Below are 8,617 nucleotides of genomic sequence, written 5' to 3'. Positions count from 1 at the left end.
AGAATATGGTGGCAGTTATGGATTTTCTTAATTGAATAGGAGAGTAAATATTCACATCAAATCAATGCCAATGGCATGCAAATTAAAGCTGCATTAGGGCAGCCTTGATATAGGCATTACCATTTTTGACACTTCTGTGATTTAAAATAATGTGCAGTCTTTATTCGTGAATTTTTTTCTCTTTTTTTTTTTATGTTATCTTTGAGTGGGTAATTTGCCATTACAGAGCAAAATCCTTCTCCTGTGCCCTCTTATGTTACACTACCTTATTTTCTTCTTCTGCCTGGACAGCCCTGTGAACGTTGGCTCAGCTTAATTTAGGGCTAATATTGAAGCTTCCCCATGGTAGGACAGAACTCTTTGAGCTGTTGCCTTCAAACCGTATCTGGCCCCACAACACAGCTAAATAACCTGTTGAAAGAGTCAGAGGAAAGGTGCCTTTGATTCACTGTGCCAGGTCCTACAGGCATCCCCCTCTCCTAAGCTCTGCGCCTACCTCTTCCCCAAGATCTTTCTACCATGTTCTGTCAAAAATTGCTTTAAAAGAGGAGAAAAAAAGCTAGGCCCCTAGCAGCTCGAAGAGGAGAAACCTCACAGGGCTATATGGCTCCAGAGATGAAAGTAGGAGCTATGAAACTTGCTGCATGGCACAAAAATCAACTTCACTCTGCAAGGAAGTGGGACCGATGGATCTATATGGGACAGAGATGAAGGAGTACACAGTCGATGTGATGGCAGCAGCTGGTGAGTAAAAGTTGTACCATAGCGTGGACTATGCAGATATTTCCTCCTGAACGACCAGAGGCAGCAGCAGTCAGACATGTGCAGCCTCCACTCCTATAGCACTTCCCTTCATTTGGAAGCTTCTCACTTCCTTGGCACTTTTCCAGTCCTCGTCAATCACTAATGCTTCTGCATGCTGCCTCCAGATTCTATAAAGATGGCTCCACAATCACAGCACCGTGCCCCCAGAAGAAGTTACATGCACAGGCCTGCTCACACATCAAGTGCCAGTCTGTGGCCCAAAGTGCTCTCTTTCCCCTCACAGGGCAAGAGAGGGGTCTGATGGACCACAGAAAGCAAGTGCAGGAGGAAAACAAAGAGCAATGCTATATCACCAATTTGACTGTCCACTGTCAATCCATACAGACTCAGGGGGGGACTAGCTTCTTCTACAGTCTACATGCCCAGCTAAAAGCTCTAAAGCTTAAGAAAGACTTAAGAAAAATTTGAACTTTTCAAAACACGAAGTCCCAATAAAGAGAGTCTGTAGCAGAACTCATGCAACTGAATGTTATACAAAGCTAAGAGCCAGCATTCAGGTTTTCTTTCTGCTCTTCAATGCATTCCAGGAAAATCAGGTACGAGTCATTTGCAGGGTCACACTGCCAGTGTTACCTGTCTCAGATGCTGCTCATCAGAGTCCACACGAAAGGGGCTGTAGGAAGGACAGCAAAACTGCCACAGCTTAGGAGATTTTAACTCAAAAGAGAGTCTGAGAACCTTTGTTTCACAGGGCATCATGCTAACTTGGATGTCCAGCAAGATTAGGACAGAGGAGTCTGTGAGGAGCCTTTTCTGCTTTGATCTGGTGAGCCCTATCTCATTCACCAGTGCTGATGTGACTGGAGAGAAAGGGAACAGGGGCTGTGAGGGCATATGTTTTGGTTTCAGTGGCTGTCTTGTACCGAAGCAGAGAGCTCTGAAGGTTGTCTCTAAGTTTCTCACAGGCACTGAAGATCGCAGTTATATACATAAACCAATTTCCTCCCTTTTACTGCCTAATTTCTTCTAACCTTAGCTTTACCTCTGACTCCCATTTTCCTTTTATTTCTCCTCAACTCTCTTTCCGCCTCCCTCCCTTATCTTTTTCTTTCTCTTTTACAGTTTTCTCTTCCCCATATTCCCAGGTGGTGGGCATGGGGGTTTTGGGGGTTTTCTTTCTTTGTTACAGGGAAATAGGGAACTTCAGAGTTAGGACACCAGGATGCTGAGTTCTTATAGCAGCCTGACTCCTATTTACTGCTAAAAAAATCCACCTCATGGTCCCATCTCTGCTTTTTAATCTGAAGACCTGAGAGGATAAATACCAATTTCAAAGACAGTTGGCTGTAATAGTTAATGTTTGTGCAACACTTCACATGTCTAACTATTGTATCCAATCTTCACCACCAGAAAGATGCAGAGCTGCTGCCACTGCCTCCCAGACTGTCTGTGAACGTGATGATTAATGAGCTCACAGCCCTATTTTGCTGTTGAAGTTAATGTTGCTTCCTGAGGGCAACACGCCTGATGAGAGAATTTGCAGCAGTCCATACGCTATATTGATTCAAAATGCCACTGTATGTTTTAATTAGCTTTTAACCATTAAAAAGTGGGGTTGGAAATTGAAATGGCACATATGCTTATGCAGCACATGTCTGTATCCAAAAGGTGAGCATTAGGTCGAGTTATCGACCCGTGTGCTGAACCACAACTGGCAGTTAAACCCCATTTTTTGTAGCAGTTAATACATTTCCATGGCTTTTCTTTTTGTTAGCTTTATGCCAAATATCCACTTACATCTATTTTCAAGCCTTGAGGAATGCATTTTTCACCCACCCACACTATCTTTTGAGAGTTATAACACGCTAGGAAAGTTTAATTTTGTGAAGCTGCGGTTTAAGAGCTAACGTGAGGGAGTGGGCTCTGCTCAGGCTGGTGAGAAAGTGGTGTGTTGGGATGAAAGGCTGCACTGCAACTCCTCTTTTGCACCACCAAAGAGTTTTGATTAAGTCATTGATAAAGTGCTCATTATTTCCTACCTTATACTGTACTTATCCTTCATCCTCTTGATAGCAAAGGGCTGGTTGAAACCATATCCTGATCAGTGGGATTTTTTTTTTGAGAGCTCATGGAGGACAAGTAGTGTATCTTTTCCTTCAAGGAGGATGAAAAGAGAATTATGGGCCAATTACCAAACTTAATGATTTAACATATTAAACCACCTAGAAGAAAACAAGGAGATGAACATTGGTCCACACTAATTTATCACAAATGAAACATGTTAAACAAATCCAGTTCCTCTCTGAAATAGGTTAAGAGGTCTTGAAAGAAGGGGAGGTAATTGACACTACATCTTGCCTTCAGCCAGACTGTTTGCCTTGCCCTACTTGATACACTTGACTAACCAGGGAACATGGTCAAGCCAAAACTAATCAGTGGTGGCAAGAGTGGCTGAAAAGCCATGCCCAGGGGATTGTTACCAAAAATTCACTGCCAAACTGAAGGACTATATTGAGTCCAGTTCTCTAGATAGCTGACCTAGATTTGATACAACTCAATCTTTTTGTTAATGATACAGATAAAGAGATTAAAAGTATAACTCTTAAATTTGCAGATGAACCAGCTTGGAATGAGCTACAAGTGCACTGAAGGAAAGAACCATTCAAAACGGTTCTGACATATTGGAAAATGGACCAAAGGTGCTGGGTGCATGGCAAATAGGATGAATGCAAAATTTTCTGCTTCAGTGGGAATAATAAACAGTGTAAATGCAGGATCCATAGCCAGGACATGGTTGTGAAGGATGTGGACCAACCAGAAGATGAAAAATATGCAATACAACGTGACAAACATGACCTACAAGGAGCTTAGAGGGTTGTGTAATCCAAAGAAGACAAGGCTCGACAAGGTATGATCGCTGACCTCCAGTACATGAGCTATTAATGTAAGAAATAAACTCTTCTACATGATCACCATGGGTAGGACAGAAGTAAGCTTCTTATGACAATACTTGCAAGAAGACACCAGGAAAAATATTATCTCTGGAAAGGCTAATGGAGCAGTGGGAATGATTGCCTGGGCGGATGATGGGATCTCCTTCACTGGAGACTTCCAAGAACAGGGTGGACCAGCACTTGTCAGAAACAGCCCAGATACGGATGATCTTGACAGCGATCCAGGCAGGGAAATGAACTAAGTGACCTCTTGAAATCCATTCAATCCTTTTTTTTTTTCATTTTATTTCTATATTACCCATGGGAGGTACAGAACTGCTTTGTGCTTCAACTCTGCGCCAGTGAAACAGAAGCGTCAGGGGCCAAATTAAACAAATCAATGAAAATTACTCGCATTGAGCTTGGCTGTCTCAAACTGGTTAATCACTTGGGGTTTGCAGCTCATACAATGTATCATCTGTGCCTGCTTTATCATCAAAAGCAGATATTTGCCAATCATTGTGTAGAGAAAATCTGACACTGTTGTCATGACTGAATGCTCTTAAACACATTTAAAAATTTACAGACTAGTTAGATGTAATGTATATTTAAAATTCTTGAAACCAGCAAAAGATCAGACTGAAGAAGGAAAGAAAGACGGTAGAACAGTGACACTGTGCAAGTTAGTTTAAATAAAGAATCTTATCAAATCTACTGACTACTTGTTCACATCTGTCCAAATATAACTTATGCCATATGTCCTACTATGTAAGTCAGCTTGGAGGTAGGACACTTCCCTAAGCAGCAATTCACTTCCTGAGTCTGCTCTATCTTCTGGAGAATAAAGAGGAGGGGGAAATGGTACATCACAGAAAAATCTAAGAAACAATCAAAGTAACCTTCTAAAAGCCTCTGGGAAATAAAAATCCTTTCTCTACCCTGACAGTATGGTTAGCTGAATCTTTTGTCTTCTTCTGTATTAGGAAAGGTATCATAGCTGATCTTACCACAAGCCATGAGCTGCCTTGGAGGAAATCAGATGCCTCAGTTTTACCTCCCCTTGCCAAAGTGGTAATTACTGTCTTGTCAGTCATCTCAGTGACCATCCTCGCAGCACAGAAACACAGCTCAGGTCAGACTCCCAGATCTGTCCAGTCAATCTCTCTACCTTTTAAGGGTCTCCAAGGGCCGAGATGCTACACCAAGCAGCAGGCAGGGGAGCGCAGACTCAGCCCTGCCCTGCCATGGGGTTTCCCAGTGAAATGCTTCCTCATGGGAGCTTTCAGCTGGTAGGGTCAGATAAAAATATTGTCATTGAAATCCCATTTCAGATTCCAGAAGCCTCCTTATGGCTCTAAGAGTTTAATTTTCATTTAAACATCAGTAAATAGAGGCATAAGGGTTTAAGATGAATTATGTAACCTTTTCAGCCATAGCCATTACATTCTGCCACAAAAATGAGCTGCTGTTCTCACTTTGTTTTATGGGCTCATTGTAGCCTGTTGTTATTGTTGCTGCCAAATAAAAACTATCAAAGCGTGCAAATGAAAATACAATCTTTTATGTTTTCACAGTCTTAGGATAAACTGGTAAGTGCAGTTTTAGAGGGAGGGATTATTTCGCAGTTACCTAGCGTTATGCACCTGCCCTGGGAGCCTCTACAAGTGGAGAGCAACAGTAACTTCTTGACTGGGCTGCTCTCCCATCTCCAGCTGCAGCACTGTCACAAGCTCAAAATCAAGGGAAAGCACAGTAGCTTCCGGAAAGTATGAAGAAAGTGTGGATTACAGATCCTTTCATAAAACTGGAAAGTCTCTTTGCTTTAAAGATAAAAGATTTTCCACCTCTAACTTCTCTTAAGCCTTCTCGTTCCCTGATGGGAGCACATACCCCAGGACTTGCTCTGAGTCATGTGTTTCCTGAGGGTCTGTCACCCAGCAAATGTGCCAAGAGAAAAAGCCACATACACAAAGTAATCATGACAGGGAACAGCAGCTGAAGCCGAGTGGCAAAAGCACATGACTCCACACAAAAATACCTTGGACAAAATGTGCACCAGTACACAGAGAGATAGAAGAGCTAAGAGGGAACCAGGTCAGGAACAGGGTCTTATTCGTGCAATGTGAAAAATGGGACTTTAAGCACAAGTTAATGTGCTTTCAAGTTAATTATAGCTGAGCACTATATTAATGGCAGAATACAGAGAATAAGAGCACATAAATAAATATGCAACATTTAGTCCATAACTTTTCCATCCAGAATTTATATTCAAAGACTATTTCCTTCATCTTTGCAATGCCTTATCTCTTTCTTTTGTCTGTCTTGTTTTATTTTCATAGTCACATTCACTGGTGATAACATTTTATATTTTGTGCTTCCTAGTGGGAGCTATGCTGGATGCTGACACCCACTCTTGTGCAGAGATTTTTGCATATTTTTTTTCTCTTCCACCCATTTTACACAAGATGGTAACATATGGCCTTGGGTGATTAAATGATTTAGTGAATGAACTGAGCAGAAAGAGCAGGCTGATTGGAAGAAGACAGCTTCTGTTTAGGCATAAATGTCTTTGTAATCTGTAATGATAGGAAAGAAATTGCAGAAAAAGCAGAAGACAATTTAACAGGGTTTTGGCTAAATACTATATTTTTCAGGTCTGTTTTAAATACACTGAAATAATAGTATAGTGGCTATTACTTATTTTATTTCTACACCATGTCCTTGTAGAAGGGGCACCCCATAAGTGTACACAGAAGCATATACCTACATGCAGCATATAAAGAGAGAAAAATTAACCCAACAGTTTTGTAAAACTAAGTTGGCATTTTATTTATTAATTTCTGAACAAGGAAGTCCTGCAGAACTTGGAGTGGGCTACACTACTAGCTGAAAAGGCTTCAAATACCTTCAAACTTTCTCAGAATTACTCCAACTACAATAACCAGTTGCACCTGTGCAACTTCATCAGAAACCTCAGAAGGTTTTGTGAAAGGAAGACATCTAGGTGCTCTCTGGGCAGTCCCACCCAGTCTGCCACTGCAGGAGCTCAGGGCACAAGTTAACAACCACTCCCACCCTCTTCCTTTCGGGGCATCATGATTTGTCTCTTTTAACTCTAGGTTTTGTGTTTTATATCTTTGAGATAATACTTGAGTGTTCTCATGAGCATGCAGCAGCTCATGGTGTAGGTCTGTCCTGAACTAAGCATCTGTTCATGGTTGGCCAGGGTTGTGGGAGACTGGACTCCAGCAGCCAGGTGTTCCTAGGATAGAAATTTGAAGCCAATTTCTTTGTACCCAAAACAACAGGACTTTATAAAGAAAACATTTCAATTTCTGGTTCCAGTGATGGTGTGCATATCATTAACAGTAAACAAACAAAGCCAACTGAATTCCAGTTCACATCTCCACCCACAAGTCCAATTCCATTCTTCATGATCAAATTGAAATTTCTTGGGACATCAGAAAGAAAACCCTGTCCCCAGTAATAATCCCCATGTGAAGCAGAAGCTGTAGCTTAAAGCTAGACAAACCTGTACCGCACAGAAGGACAGCTGGACACAAAGAAAGTTTATCAGTGGTGTCTGACCTCAGCTTGCAGCATGAACACTAGCAGCCACCTCGGTGATAAACCTCGATGCATGGCACTCCTTCTCTGTCATGTGACAGTATTTGAGAGGAGAGAGGTTTTTGGCCCACCTGCTAAGAAAAGCTCTTAGATGAGCAAATCCTGATGCCTTACCCAGCATAGTTAGGGCTGATAAGAATTACTGATCCAGTCAGTCTCTGGCACAATAAGATGTGCATTTAGCCAAACCATGTAAAAGCTGTATTATATTACCTTGGCACTTCCTCAGCACTGGCTCCCCAGAGAGAAAACTACGTTCCATGGTGACATCAGCTGAACCTCAAATGTGGTGACAGCTTCAGAAACTACTTACCTTTTAATTTTTCTGAAAACCAGACTGATATCAATTAAGTCATATTACAATTTAAAAAGAAATATATTAAAAAAAATAAATTTAAAAAGTCAAGGGTGCCATGATCACAAATCCTAATTTTCACTTCTCTGAGATACATAATACTGGTGATATTTGCAGCTTTACCTCCAGTCTTATTAGTCAAAACTTTCTGGGAGAGTTTTAATTTACCAGGAGGGTATCCACTTTCTATTGTCCTATCAATGCAAACAGTAGCAATGCATATGGGTGACAGTATGCGGTTCAAAATAACCCATAGAGCATAAGTCTGGGATATATGATGACAAATGAGCAGTTTTCATTGCCAGTTTCTTTTTTGTCATGGAGAACAAAACGGATGGTATGTACAGTAATTTGCACACACTAGTCTACAATTCGATGAAAATGTAGAAAATTCTGTTACAGCAGGTCATAAGAAAGTATGAAGGGCCAAATTTTCAGCTGGTTCCACGGTATAGCTGTGTTGTGTTAGCACCTAAATCTGTGGCTCTGGACTCAAATATCACACAGGAACCTTTGATCCTTGTCAGCTCAGGCTCTTCTGCTTGACTGCCCTCAAGAAGAGTTTCCAAGAGCATATAGCTCCATTCAAACTCCTGAAACAAATGCAACACTTTTAATGCTTGCAGGCAAAGCTGGCATCTGCAAAGCAGCTCCCTACGTATTAATCAATCTTGAGCAGCAACAAACAATATTGGGAGATTCACCACACAAACTGTTTTAGAAAAGACGCCAGGAAACCTCAATGTTCTCAGATCAGAGGCAAGCAGGGAGGCTCTACTCGAGCTCCTGTAACAGCATGCTGCAACGTCAGCATTGGTTATGAGCCAAAGGCCTTCAGGCCTGCTTGTTGCCTGGAGGATATAAATGAAAGTCAGCAAGTGCAAAGGTGCAAGAAGTGCAAAATTGCATCATGTCTTTCCAAACTGTGTTTGTGCAG

This window comes from Chiroxiphia lanceolata, chromosome 3 (assembly GCF_009829145.1).
Source record: "Chiroxiphia lanceolata isolate bChiLan1 chromosome 3, bChiLan1.pri, whole genome shotgun sequence".
Taxonomy (NCBI): domain Eukaryota; kingdom Metazoa; phylum Chordata; class Aves; order Passeriformes; family Pipridae; genus Chiroxiphia; species Chiroxiphia lanceolata.
The sequence above is the reverse complement of the archived record's forward strand: the minus strand, read 5'-3'. Positions refer to the sequence as shown.